Source organism: Thalassophryne amazonica, chromosome 8 (genome assembly GCF_902500255.1).
Source record: "Thalassophryne amazonica chromosome 8, fThaAma1.1, whole genome shotgun sequence".
Taxonomy (NCBI): domain Eukaryota; kingdom Metazoa; phylum Chordata; class Actinopteri; order Batrachoidiformes; family Batrachoididae; genus Thalassophryne; species Thalassophryne amazonica.
In genome coordinates, this window is record NC_047110.1 from 2,104,460 (window position 1) to 2,120,040 (window position 15,581).

Genomic DNA, 15,581 nt, shown 5'->3' on the forward strand with positions numbered 1-15,581 from the left:
GTTCAAACAAGTGTTTGATCATCCCAACAGAGGCGAGACCGCTTCAAACGTGCTGCTGTCGATGAGACAGGGGCGCCGTAGCGCAGCCGAGTATGCAGTCGACTTCCGCATCGCGGCAGCGAGGTTCGGCTGGAATAACGTTGCGCTCCGCGCCGCCTTTGTAAATGGACTGTCACCGGTCCTCAAGGAGCACCTACTGACTAAGGAGGAACCGCGGGATTTTGACGGGCTTGTCGATTTGGTTATACGCTTAGACAACCGTTTGAATGAGCATCGTCGGGAGCAGGCCGGGGGGCGTGACCGGGCACGAGCCGTCCCTCCCCCTTCCGGTTCCGACAAGGTGACGTCGTCCCCACGCACCACTGCCAGAGAGCTCCGTGTGGCTACAGCTCCCCCTGCTGAGGAGGCTATGGACACGAGCAGGGCCAAATTAAGATCAAATATCAGACAAAGGAGGCTGGCCCGCGGGGAGTGTTTTGTCTGCGGCTCTTGTGAGCACATGCAGAGGGACTGCCCTGAACGGTCAAACTACAACGCCCGTCCTTAGAAACTGGGCTAAGGGTGGGCCATAACACACACGCGGAAAGACCCCGCAGATCGGCACGAATCCCAGTAACAATCCTTTGTGAGGAGTTAACCCTTCACGCCCCAGCACTCATAGACAAGGGGTCGGAAGGGAATCTGCTGGACAGCAGATGGGCAAAGGAAGTAGGGCTCCCTCTGGTGGCTCTGCCGGCACCAGTGCAGGTGCGAGCACTAGATGGCACCCTGCTTCCATTAATCACACATGAGACACAACCAGTGACCTTGGTTGTATCTGGGAATCACAGGGAGGAGATAGTGTTCCATGTAACACCGTCTACCTCCCGAGTGATCTTGGGTTTTCCATGGATGGTGAAGCACAATCCCCGGGTCGATTGGCCGTCCGGGGTTGTGACGCAGTGGAGCGAAACCTGCCACCGGGAGTGTTTAGGATCCTCGGTTCCCCCCGGCACTACAGCTAATGAGGAGGTCAAAGTCCCCCCCAATCTATCGGCGGTGCCAGAGGAGTACCATGATCTTGCTGACGTTTTCAGCAAAGATCTGGCGCTCACTCTTCCTCCGCACCGACCGTATGATTGTGCCATCGATTTAGTCCCGGGCGTTGAGTACCCGTCCAGTAGGTTGTACAACCTCTCACGTCCGGAACGCGAATCAATGGAGACCTACATCCGGGACTCTTTAGCTGCCGGGCTGATCCGGAACTCCACCTCCCCGATGGGTGCTGGTTTCTTTTTTGTGGGCAAGAAGGACGGCGGACTCCGTCCATGCATTGATTACAGAGGGCTGAACGAGATCACGGTTCGCAACCGATACCCGTTACCTCTGTTGGATTCAGTGTTCACGCCCCTGCATGGAGCCCAAATCTTTACGAAATTGGATCTTAGAAATGCGTACCACCTGGTTCGGATCCGGAAGGGAGACGAATGGAAGACGGCATTCAACACCCCGTTAGGTCATTTCGAGTACCTGGTCATGCCGTTCGGCCTCACTAACGCCCCCGCGACGTTCCAAGCTTTGGTAAATGATGTCTTGCGGGACTTCCTGCATCGGTTCGTCTTCGTATATCTGGACGATATACTCATCTTTTCCCCGGACCCTGAGACCCATGTCTAGCATGTACGTCAGGTCCTACAGCAATTGTTGGAGAACCGGCTGTTTGTGAAGGGCGAGAAGTGCGAGTTCCACCGCACTTCTTTGTCCTTCCTGGGGTTCATCATCTCCTCCAACTCCGTCGCTCCTGATCCGGCTAAGGTTGCGGCGGTGAGAGATTGGCCCCAACCAACAAGCCGCAGGAAACTACAGCAGTTCCTCGGCTTTGCAAATTTTTACAGGAGGTTCATCAAAGGTTACAGTCAGGTAGTTAGCCCCCTGACTGCCCTGACCTCCACAAAAGTCCCCTTCACCTGGTCGGATCGGTGCGAAGCCGCGTTCCAGGAGTTGAAACGCCGGTTCTCGACTGCACCAGTTCTGGTGCAGCCTGATCCTGATCGCCAGTACGTAGTAGAAGTGGACGCCTCTGACTCAGGGATAGGAGCCGTGCTGTCCCAGAGCGTGGAGGCTGATAAAGTTCTCCATCCTTGTGCCTTTTATTCCCACAGGTTGACCCCAGCTGAACGGAACTATGACGTTGGCAATCGGGAACTTCTTGCGGTGAAGGAGGCTCTTGAAGAGTGGAGACACCTGCTGGAGGGGGCGTCGTTGCCCTTCACAGTTTTCATTGACCATCGGAACCTGGAGTACATCCGGACCGCCAAGCGGCTGAACCCCAGGCAAGCCCGCTGGTCTCTGTTCTTCGGGCGCTTTGACTTCCGGATTACATATCGCCCCGGGACCAAGAACCAAAAATCAGATGCATTGTCCCGGGTGCACGAAGAAGAAGCCAAAGCGGGGCTGTTGAACCCCACCGAGACCATCATCCCCGAGTCCACTGTCATGGCCGCCCTTACCTGGGACGTGGAGAAGACCGTCCGGGAGGCCCTGACCAGGAGCCCGGACCCGGGGACTGGCCCCAAGGACAGACTGTACGTCCCACCAGAGGCAAGAGCTGCCGTATTGGACTTCTGTCACGGGTCCAAGCTCTCCTGTCATCCCGGAGTGCGTAGGACCGTGGCAGTAGTCCAGCAGCGCTTCTGATGGGCGTCCCTGGAAACCGACGTCCGGGACTACATCCAGGCCTGTACCATCTGCGCCAGGGGCAAGGCAGACCATCGGAAGACGACGGGCCTCCTCCAACCCCTGCCAGTGCCTCATCGCCCCTGGTCTCACATCGGCCTGGATTTCATCACGGGCCTCCCGCCGTCCCAGGGCAACACCGTAGTCCTCATGATAGTGGACTGGTTCTCCAAGGTGGCCCACTTCGTGGCCCTCCCGAAGCTCCCGACGGCCCAGGAGACAGCAGACCTCCTGGTTCACCACGTCTTGCGGCTGCATGGGATACCTTCGGACATCGTCTCAGATCGTGGTCCCCAGTTCTCTTCACAGGTGTGGAAGAGTTTCTGCAAGGAGCTGGGGGCCACCGTGAGTCTCTCGTCTGGGTACCACCCCCAGACCAATGGCCAGGCAGAGCGGGCCAACCAGGAGTTGGAGCAGGCCCTTCGGTGTGTCACCGCCGCACATCCGGCGGCCTGGAGTCACCATCTGGCCTGGATCGAGTATGCCCACAACAGCCAAGTTTCGTCTGCTACCGGCCTCTCCCCTTTTGAGGTGTGTTTGGGGTACCAGCCCCCATTGTTCCCGCTGGTGGAGGGAGAGGTCGGTGTGCCCTCAGTCCAGGCCCACCTCAGGAGATGTCGCCGGGTGTGGCGGACCGCCCGCTCTGCCCTGTTGAAGGCCCGGACGAGGGCCAAGTCCTATGCGGACTGCCGACGGTCCCCGGCCCCCACGTACCAGCCTGGGCAGGAGGTGTGGCTGTCAACAAAGGATATCCCCCTCTGTGTGGACTCAACCAAGTTGAAGGACAGGTACATTGGACCATTCCCTATCCTCAAGATCATCAACCCGGCCGCAGTGAAGCTCCGTCTCCCGGCTTCGCTGCGGATCCACCCTGTCTTCCACGTGTCCCGTCTCAAACCGCACCACACCTCGCCCCTCTGTACACCTGGACCCACGCCGCCTCCTGCCCGGCTCATCGACGGGGAACCTGCTTGGACGGTCCGCAGGCTCCTGGACGTCCGTCGTAAGGGCCGGGGGTTCCAATATCTGGTGGACTGGGAGGGGTATGGACCTGAAGAACGCTCCTGGGTGAAGAGGAGCTTCATCCTGGACCCGGCCCTCCTGGCCGATTTCTACAGACGTCACCCGGACAAGCCCGGTCGGGCGCCAGGAGGCGCCCGTTGAGGGGGGGGTCCTGTTGTGTGGGCCGCTGAAGAGGAGGTACTGCTGGCCCACCACCACCAGAGGGCGCCCTGCTTGGAGTGCGGGCTCCAAGCACGAGAGGGCGCCAGACCCAGAGGAAGTGACAGCTGTCACTCATCACACCAGCTGTCACTCATCAACACCAGTACTTAAGCCGGACTGCAACTCCACCTCCCCGCCGAGAAATCGACTACAGAGAGGTAACTTCTCTGCTGACTCATATTGTTGAGTGAATTCTGAACTTCTGTTGCAGCCGGTATCCTGTGGTGTTCGCCCTTATCTGGGGAATTGGCGTGTGACGACGACGACTGCGCTACAGATAAGTGGTTACACAAGGAGCTGCACGAGTGTGTGATTCGGAGGTGGAGGTCCTCCTCCTGACTGTGTACAGACTGTAGACCACTGAGTGTAAGGACTTACACTCATTCATCTTGTCTCTGTTTTTTGCCAGCAGTACCAGGTTCGACAGCCGAAGACAGAGGTCACCTGGGGACTCGGGACTTGGCGGCTCCGGTGTTCTTCAGACCGTTGGTGGTGGAGGCCGTGTGGGACGCGGCCTCTCTCTCGTCGGGGTCTTCTATCTTCGAGCCTGCCCACACGTCACCTGGTGTTAATTGACTTTGCAATTTCTGTATATTTAGTTGTGTATTGTCACAACATTAAATTGTTACCTTTTGGCTTACTCATTGTCCGTTCATTTGCGCCCCCTGTTGTGGGTCCGTGCTACGACACCTTCCCAACAGGGGTCTTGTTCACGAGTGAGGGACGGATGGAGCATGAGATCGACAGACGGATCGGTGCAGTGTCTGCAGTGATGAGGTCGCTGTATCGGACCGTTGTTGTGAAGAGAGAGCTGAGTAGGGGGGCAAAGCTCTCGATTTCTCTCAAAAATTCTTGAAAGGGTAGTTGTAAAACAGCTAACTGATCATCTGCAGAGGAATGGTCTATTTGAAGAGTTTCAGTCAGGTTTTAGAATTCATCATAGTACAGAAACAGCATTAGTGAAGGTTACAAATGATCTTCTTATGGCCTCGGACAGTGGACTCATCTCTGTGCTTGTTCTGTTAGACCTCAGTGCTGCTTTTGATACTGTTGACCATAAAATTTTATTACAGAGATTAGAGCAATTTGTTCATGTAAATGGGGAATCTTCTTCACAGACTAAGGTTAATTATGGAGTTCCACAAGGTTCTGTGCTAGGACCAATTTTATTCACTTTATACATGTTTCCCTTAGGCAGTATTATTAGACAGCATTACTTAAATTTTCATTGTTACGCAGATGATACACAGCTTTATCTATCCATGAAGCCAGGGGACACACACCAATTAGCTAAACTGCAGGATTGTCTTACAGACATAAAGACATGGATGACCTCTAATTTCCTGCTTTTAAATTCAAATAAAACTGAAGCCCCACAAATCTTAGAAACATGGTGTCTAACCAGATCCTTACTCTGGATGGCATTACCCTGACCTCTAGTAATACTGTGAGAAATCTTGGAGTCATTTTTGATCAGGATATGTCCTTCAATGCGCATATTAAACAAATATGTAGGACTGCTTTTTTTTGCATTTGTGCAATATCTCTAAACCATCATAATATCTCATAACCATCCCAAAGACGTATCATTATCTTTGGCTGCTTTCAGTGATGCCGGTATTTGGTTAGACTCTTTCTCTCCGATTGTTCTGTCTGAGTTATTTTCATTAGTCACTTTCTCCAAACCATCGACATGTCTATTAGACCCCATTCCTACCAGGCTGCTCAACGAAGCCCTACCATTAATTAATGCTTCGATCTTAAATATGATCAATCTATCTTTGTTAGTTGGCTATGTACCACAGGCTTTTAAGGTGGCAGTAATTAAACCATTACTTAAAAAGCCATCACTTGACCCAGCTATCTTAGCTAATTATAGGCCAATCTCCAACCTTCCTTTTCTCTCAAAAATTCTTGAAAGGGTAGTTGTAAAACAGCTAACTGATCATCTGCAGAGGAATGGTCTATTTGAAGAGTTTCAGTCAGGTTTTAGAATTCATCATAGTACAGAAACAGCATTAGTGAAGGTTACAAATGATCTTCTTATGGCCTCGGACAGTGGACTCATCTCTGTGCTTGTTCTGTTAGACCTCAGTGCTGCTTTTGATACTGTTGACCATAAAATTTTATTACAGAGATTAGAGCATGCCATAGGTATTAAAGGCACTGCGCTGCGGTGGTTTGAATCATATTTATCTAATAGATTACAATTTGTTCATGTAAATCAATCAATCAATCAATCAATTTTTTTTATATAGCGCCAAATCACAACAAACAGTTGCCCCAAGGCGCTTTATATTGTAAGGCAAGGCCATACAATAATTATGTAAAACCCCAACGGTCAAAACGACCCCCTGTGAGCAAGCACTTGGCTACAGTGGGAAGGAAAAACTCCCTTTTAACAGGAAGAAACCTCCAGCAGAACCAGGCTCAGGGAGGGGCAGTCTTCCGCTGGGACTGGTTGGGGCTGAGGGAGAGAACCAGGAAAAAGACATGCTGTGGAGGGGAGCAGAGATCGATCACCAATGATTAAATGCAGAGTGGTGCATACAGAGCAAAAAGAGAAAGAAACAGTGCATCATGGGAACCCCCCAGCAGTCTACGTCTATAGCAGCATAACTAAGGGATGGTTCAGGGTCACCTGATCCAGCCCTAACTATAAGCTTTAGCAAAAAGGAAAGTTTTAAGCCTAATCTTAAAAGTAGAGAGGGTGTCTGTCTCTATGGGGAATCTTCTTTACAGACTAAGGTTAATTATGGAGTTCCACAAGATTCTGTGCTAGGACCAATTTTATTCACTTTATACATGCTTCACTTAGGCAGTATTATTAGAAAGCATTGCTTAAATTTTCATTGTTACACAGATGATACCCAGCTTTATCTATCCATGAAGCCAGAGGACACACACCAATTAGCTAAACTGCAGGATTGTCTTACAGACATAAAGACATGGATGACCTCTAAATTCCTCCTTTTAAACTCAGATAAAACTGAAGTTATTGTACTTGGCCCCACAAATCTTAGAAACTTGGTGTCTAACCAGATCCTTACTCTGGATGGCATTACCCTGACCTCTAGTAATACTGTGAGAAATCTTGGAGTCATTCTTGATCAGGATATGTCCTTCAATGCGCATATTAAACAAACACAAAGGACTGCTTTTTTACATTTGCGCAATATCTCTAAAATTAGAAAGCTCTTGTCTCAGAGTGATGCTGAAAAACTAATTCATGCATTTATTTCCTCTAGGCTGGACTATTGTAATTCATTATTATCACATTGTCCTAAAAGTTCCCTGAAAAGCCTTCAATTAATTCAAAATGCTGCAGCTAGAGTACTGACGGGGACTAGAAGGAGAGAGCATATCTCACCCATATTGGCCTCTCTTCATTGGCTTCCTGTTAATTCCAGAATAGAATTTAAAATTCTTCTTCTTACTTATAAGGTTTTGAATAATCAGGTCCCATCTTATCTTAGGGAACTCATAGTACCATATCACCCCAATAGAGCGCTTCGCTCTCAGACTGCAGGCTTACTTGTAGTTCCTAGGGTTTGTAAGAGTGGAATGGGAGGCAGAGCCTTCAGCTTTCAGGCTCCTCTCCTGTGGAACCAGCTCCTAATTCAGATCAGGGAGACAGACACCCTCTCTACTTTTAAGATTAGGCTTAAAACTTTCCTTTTTGCTAAAGCTTATAGTTAGGGCTGGATCAGGTGACCCTGAACCATCCCTTAGTTATGCTGCTATAGACTTAGACTGCTGGGGGGTTCCCATGATGCACTGTTTCTTTCTCTTTTTGCTCTGTATGCACCACTCTGCATTTAATCATTAGTGATTGATCTCTGCTCCCCTCCACAGCATGTCTTTTTCCTGGTTCTCTCCCTCAGCCCCAACCAGTCCCAGCGGAAGACTGCCCCTCCCTGAGCCTGGTTCTGCTGGAGGTTTCTTCCTGTTAAAAGGGAGTTTTTCCTTCCCACTGTCGCCAAGTGTTTGCTCACAGGGGGTTGTTTTGACCGTTGGGGTTTTTCTTTAATTATTGTATGGCTTTTGCCTTGCAATATAAAGCGCCTTGGGGCAACTGTTGTTGTGATTTGGCGCTATATAAATAAAATTGATTTGATTTGATTTGCTAGCCGGGCCTTCAACTCTGCTAGCCGGGCCTCCTGCACAGTTAGCCGGACATCCAATTCTGCTAGCTGGGCCTCCACCTCTGCTACCTGGGCCTACAGCTCTGCTACCTGGGCTTACACCTCTGCTACCTGGGCTTACACCTCTGCTACCTGGGCCTACACCTTCAGCACAACCAACTGTTCTTCCACCCCCGCAAGCAGAGATTCTACGCCAGAGGGCTGAGGACTTGCTACAGCTAGAGTCCCCTAAGCCTTCCCTGCGGATGGGACCAGTATTTGTTGGGCAAGCTACAAACAGGCAAGACCTGGGTAAGAGGGACAAAGACTGTAGATTAATACCTGATGCTCAAAATGTTGTTATAAAACAACAAGCAACCAAAATGTTAATCATGCTAAAGTCCTTTGGGTCCCACATGTAAAGCTTAAAGGTTTATTTGGTGGACATATAAATTTAAGGAGTTTGGTTTCAAAATCAGAACAAATAGAACAGTTGTTGACCAACTCTAATTTAGTTTATTTATGTTTGACAGAAACGTGGTTAACACTAACCTCACCAGCAGGGTTAGTTAATATGGCAGGATATAAAGTATTTAGGTGTGATAGATCTTGTGGTAGGGGAGGGGGTGTCTTGATTTATGTAGGGGATGTCTTACAATGCACGCAAATTAACATTCAAGAATGTGTTGGAGTTCAGATTACTCTATCACCACAAATGTCCTTTTTGGTGGTGGTTCTCTACAGACCACCAAATACAAAAGATGTATTTTTTGATAAATTGTCTGACATTCTTAAAAGATTTAGCAGTAAGGAATTAATTATTATGGGAGATTTTAATCTGAAATGGACTGATAAAACAAAACGGAAAAAACTAAAAGATATCACAACTGTCAGGGATTTGGCTGGGTCAGGGCGCTGAGCCCTTGTCTTTCCCCTTTTTGTGGTTTTTGTTGTGTGGGCCGCTGAAGAGGAGGTACTGCTGGCCCACCACCAGAGGGTGCCCTGCCTGAAGTGCGGGCGCTGCCGCCTCGCGGGAACAGCCGGGAGTGACAGCTGTCACTCATCAACTATGACAGCTGTCACCAATCACCACGTCATCACTCACCTTACAAGAGCCGGACGACATCTCCACCCTGCTGCCAAGATATCGCCTACCATTAGAGGTAATAATCCTCAGCCGTATCTGTGCCGTATCGCACTTCAACTGTTTGTCTGTCTGTTACAGGAGTACCTGGTTACTTGCGTCAGCTGGAGGCTGAGCTGGTCAGTGACGGCAGGGTGACGGATTGCACCCTTCACGATCAGTGAGACAAGTGACTGTTCAGGTTCTGTAAAAGACTGTGTTCATATCTGCGGAGGTGGAGGTGTAATTCCCACCTGCCTGAACTGAACTGGTACGAGGAGTTACTGAGTGTCAAACACGCTCACCTCATTTACTGTTTTTGTTTCTTGCCAGCAGTACCAGATCCAACAGCCAGAGACGGTGGCCACCTGGGGACTCAGGACTTGGCGGCTCCAGTATCCTCCGGGTTTGGTGACAGTGGAAATCGTGTGGGATCCGGCTCTTCTCTGGATGGACGTCTCCTATCCTCGAGCCTGCCCACACGTCACCTTTGTACTTTTGACTGTAATCCAAATTCTGCATTTGTCTGTATTTCGTTGTGCACATTTCAAACAGTAAAGTGTTATATTTTTGGCTCATCTATTGTCCGTTCATTTACGCCCCCTGTTGTGGGTCTGTGTCATTACACTTTCCCAACAGTTTTCCGTCTACTTCAGCTTGGATTTGTCAGTAATTATTTTCATCATGAGTTATTCTGTTATGTTTTTCTTATCACTTTGTTACTTTCCATACTTTAGCCATTGTCCAGTTCTGTTCTAGTTTTGTTCAGCCGGTTTGTGTTTTCATTGTTTATCATTTAGCTTTCATCTGTTTTCTGTTATACTTATATCGAGTTTTGAGTTCTGTTTATTAGTCTGTTCCTGTTTAATTCTGCTTTTGTATTGATTTCCTGATCAGTTCTAATTGCTTTTGTACTCTTGCTCATGTTTGATTTTGGTGCCTGTTATTGTATCATATTCTGATCATGATTTACAATTTTGCTCTGTTCTGTTTTTGCCATTTGTTTCCACGTCGCACCTCCCATCATGTCTTCATTCCTTGTCTCACGCCCAGTTACTTATTTTCACTCCACGTCCTGCACCTGCCTCATGTCTTTGTTTCCCACCTTGTTTATTTTTGCTTTGTGTTTTCATTCACTCCCACTCTTGTTCCAGCTCACGTGTCTTTGTCTGTTACTTCACTCCACTCTGTGCTTTCCTTCCTTCACTATCTTGTACTCTGCACAACCTTTGGCTCCCCCGGTCACGCCCCCTTCCAGAGACTTCCACGCACCTGCTTCACATCACCCTAATTTGTTAATTTGTTTGCTCCTTATTTAAACCATCACAGTCCACTGCCAGTTTGTTGTCTCATACACATTCCAGCGCATTTGTCAGTTCTGAGTTTTGCTTCACCGTGTATCGTACCTCTGCTCTGTTGTCCTTGACCATGCCTTTTGCCTTGTCCCGGACGTCTGTGTTTGCTTGTGCCTCTGATCCCTGCTCAACCATGACTGCGTTTTTGCCTGATCCTGATTGTACCTCTGCTCCGCTGCTCGATCACATGTGTACCGAACCAGAGCCTGGAATAAAGACCATGGTTTCTCCTACACCTAAGCTTAGTCCGGGAGTTTGCATTGCGGGTCCAGCCACCATGGTAGACTGGCCCCCACCCGTTCTGACAACAACTAAATTTAATATGACACAAATAATTAATAGCCCCACAAGAATTACTAAATCATCTCAAACTTTACTAGACTTAATTTTTACCAATAAACCTGACCGTATTGGAAAAAGTTACAATTTGATAACAGGGTTGTCAGATCATAACTTAACTTTAATTGCTAGGAAGTTACCAAAAACACAGTACAAAAATGAAATGGGTAGCAAGAAACTGATAACGTTTATACCTCGCAAAAATATTAGTGCAATGGAGAATGAAATTATGGAAATAGACTGGACAGGTATGAATGTAGGCAAAAACTGTGAAAAAATATGTGAAAACGTGATTACAAAGATCAGATCTGTAATTGCATACTATAGTAAAACAAAGCCACTCAAAAATAAGAAAAAATTTGGGTGTTGATGAAGAAAAGAGATTATGCCCTAAAAATGTATTTGAAATCAGGCCTCTTAACGAGCCGGCTTATATATACAAATTTAAGAAATAAGGTCACCTCAAAATTGAGAGCTCCCAGAGCAAATTTTTTTCTAGAAATAATAAAAGAAGCAAGGGGAAACAATAGAGTTCTATGGAAAAATATAGATAAACTCTCAGGTAAGACAAAATTAGCAAATTAAACAAATTAAAAATCCACGGGGAAGATGAACCTGAAAATTATGTAATTGCTGAACATTTTAATTATTACTTTTTAAATTCTGTCTTAGAAATAAGTAAACATTTTAAAAACGAACACTCCAACCAAATTTTAACTTGCACTGAAAGTTCCTTTAAGCTAAAAATCTACAAATGAAACTACTGTGAACAAAGTTCTTTCATCTTTATCAAATTCTAAAGCAAAGGATATTTATGGACTTGATACCATATTCCTTAAAAAATACAATCTTTTGCATTTCCTTTGACAAAAATAATTAATGGCTCATTTGACGAGTGCACTTTCCCCACTGCATTAAAAACTGCAGTTATAATTCCAATTTATAAATTAAGAGATAAGAAAGTTGTGAGCAATTATAGACCAATTAGTATAATTCCTGTCTTCTCAAAAGTTACAGAAAAAAATTGTTGCTGAACAGTTGACAGTACATTTTGAAGAAAATGACCTTCTGCATCCTTTGCAGTTCAGCTTCAGAAAAAATCATTCGACTGAGACAGCTTGTTGTTACCTTCTGGAGTCAATCAAGTTAAGCCTTGATTCGGGAAATGTGGTTGGCGCTGTGTTTTTAGACCTGCGTAAGGCTTTTGACACAGTAAGTCACATGGTGTTACTTTGTAAGTTAATAAAGTACAACCTCTCCACGGATACCCTTTGTTGGATAAAATCCTATCTACATGGGCGCTCTCAGTATGTACGTGTTAATGGTGCACTGTCACAGCTGGGAGCATGCACCATGGGAGTACCACAAGGCTCTGTCCAGGGGCCACTGTTGTTCAGTCTATATATCAATGACCTCCCATCCGTGTGTGATAGTGTAGGTGTGCAGATGTACGCTGATGACACTGTCATTTACACCGATGGGAAGGACTCTGAACAAGTGGCAGCCAAATTATCAGTAGAAATGAAGAAAATTTCTGCCTGGCTTAATGACTCCTGCCTAACATTGAATGTAGAAAAAACTGCAACAATGTATTTATCAATAAAACAAAATCTTAAAACCTACCCCCTGGTGAAAGTGCAGGGTGAAACACTAAAAAATGTCACTGAGTTCAAATATTTAGGCATAATTTTGGACTCAAAACTAACTTTTAACAACCATATAAAAAAGGTTTGTCACACATTGAAATATAACTTGTCAAATTTCAGAGGTATAAGAAATTCTCTGAGCAACAAGTTGGGACATGCCCAGCTCTCCACAATTTCTCTGATACTTACTGGACTGGTAAGCATTGAAAGCCGAGATAGGCATGTCCCAACTTGTCCCCTGGCACTCCGAAACGGAGGCGTTCTTTGTCTCGGTCGATCAGCGAATCCATCATGACACACAAAGCCTCCGCGCGGCTCTCCATGACAAAATCTCTTGTTAAAAGTGAAATCTGCCGGAAAATGGTTGATGTCCAGCTCTTGTGATAACCAGAGAAAGTGCACACGACGGTCTCGTATCCACAGAGCCATCAGCTTAGAAATGATCCGGTGGTTTCTGCCTCTCGATGGCAGCTTGGAGCGCGGCACCAAAATCTACATGAATGCAATGATAATGTCTCACTTAACTTTTGGTATTTCATGTTTTTGTGACAATATCATGAACCAGTAGATTAATGTACGAGGTCTGTCCATAAAGTATCATACCTTTTTATTTTTTTCAAAAAATATATGGATTTGATTCATATGTTTTTATGTCAGACAAGCTTGAACCCTCGTGCGCATGCGTGAGTTTTTCCACGCCTGTCGGTGACATCATTCACCTGTGAGCACACCTTGTGGAAGGAGTGGTCCTGCCCCCTCGTCAGATTTCCATTGTCAGGAAATGGCGGAATGATTTGGGTTTTTTTTCCATCAGAATTTTTTCACAAACTGTTAGAGACATGGAGCTGGAAACCATTTGAAAAATGTATCTGGCTTTCGGTGAAAATTTTACGGGCTTCACAGAGAATAAGGACTGTTACTACAGCTTTAAGGACGGCCCACAGTGGCGCTCGGCACGCCGCGCTCCAAGCTGCCATCGAGAGGCAGAAACCACCGGATCATTTCTAAGCTGATGGCTCTGTGGATACGAGACCGTCGTGTGCACTTTCTCTGGTTATCACAAGAGCTGGACATCAGCCATTTTCCGGCAGATTTCACTTTTAACAAGAGATTTTGTCATGGAGAGCCGCGCGGAGGCTTTGTGTGTCACGACGGATTCGCTGATCGACCAAGACAAAGAACGCCTCCGTTTCGGAGTGCCAGGGGACAAGTTGGGACATGCCTATCTCGGCTTTCAATGCTTACCAGTCCAATAAGTATCAGAGAAATTGTGGAGAGCTGGGCATGTCCAAACTTGTTGCTCAGAGAATTTCTTATACCTCTGAAATTTGACAAGTTATATTTCAATGTGTGACAAACCTTTTTTATATGGTTGTTAAAAGTTAGTTTTGAGTCCAAAATTATGCTTAAATATTTGAACTCAGTGACATTTTTTAGTGTTTCACCCTGCACTTTCACCAGGGAGTAGGTTTTAAGATTTTGTTTTATTGAGAAATACATTGTTGTAGTTTTTTCTACATTCAATGTTAGGCAGGAGTCATTAAGCCAGTCAGAAATTTTCTTCATTTCTACTGATAATTTGGCTGCCACTTTTTCAGAGTCCTTCCCATCTGTGTAAATGACAGTGTCATCAGCGTACATCTGCACACCTACACTATCACACACAGATGGGAGGTCATTGATATATAGACTGAACAACAGTGGCCCCAGGACAGAGCCTTGTGGTACTCCCATGGTGCATGCTCCCAGCTGTGACAGTGCGCCATTAACACGTACATACTGAGAGCGCCCATGTAGATAAGATTTTATCCAACAAAGGGTATCCGTGGAGAGGTTGTACTTTATTAATTTAGAAAGTAACACCATGTGACTTACTGTGTCAAAAGCCTTACGCAGGTCTAAAAACACAGCGCCAACCACCTTTCCCGAATCAAGGCTTAACTTGATTGACTCCAGAAGGTAACAACAAGCTGTCTCAGTCGAATGATTTTTTCTGAAGCCGAGCTGCACCGACACTCCCCATCCAACCTGATGGAGCTTGAGAGGTGGTGCAAAGAGGAATGGACCAAACTGCCCAAAGATAGGTGCACCAAGCTTGTGGCATCATATTCAAGAAGACTTGAGGCTGGAATTGCTGCCAAAGGTGCATCAACAAAGTATTAAGCAAAGGTTGTGAATATTTATGGACATGTTTTTTTTATTTATTTATTTTTTAATAAATTTGGAAAAATTAAAAAAAAAAAACTTTTAATGCTGTCATTATGGGGTGTTGTGAGTAAAACTGAGGGGAAAAGTAAATCTACTCCATTCTGGAATAAGGCTGTAATACCAAAATGTGGACAAACTGAAGAGCTGTGAATACTTTCCTGATGCACTGTAAATGAAACCTGAAAGATGTGTTTTCATGGTCTGCTGACATCACTGCACACAACCTGTTCATGCACAAACCTGTTCAATTCAAATGTTTGTATTTCCAAGAAATAATTCTTTCGTGTTCTTGAACTGTTGGAATCTTTAACAAAATCGTTCTTAGGTGTGCGTGTGGGTGTGTCTGTGTTTGTGTTTGTTTGTCTGTTTGTGGCCCTGCGACGGACTGGCGTCCTGTCCTGTTTGTACCCTGACTCACGCCCTATGACTGCTGGGATACGCTCCAGCCCCCCACAACCCTTAATTGGACTAAGCGGTAGAAGATGGATGGATGGATGTTCTTGAGCTGTTGACTTGGTTTGTAAATTCAACAGCTTGATGATGTCTTTGGTTCCAGGTCTCTGTGGAGAATCTTTGTTTCTCACTGGAAAAACTTTGTCAAACGAGTGGTTACTTCATGAGACTCCGATGAGGAGGATCACTTGCATTGTGAGGGACCATCAGCTACCTTATTTTGATCATGTGTGCAGGTGCCTCGTTGTTCAGGACCCCAATCGCTTGATGAGGCCACGAATTCTAACATCCTGTTGGATGAAGTACTTTTCCACCACTTACAGCTCACGGTCTCAAGTAGAAAAAAAGAGCTACAATTCTTCATGAATACTTTTATTTTTCATATTTATCTTCA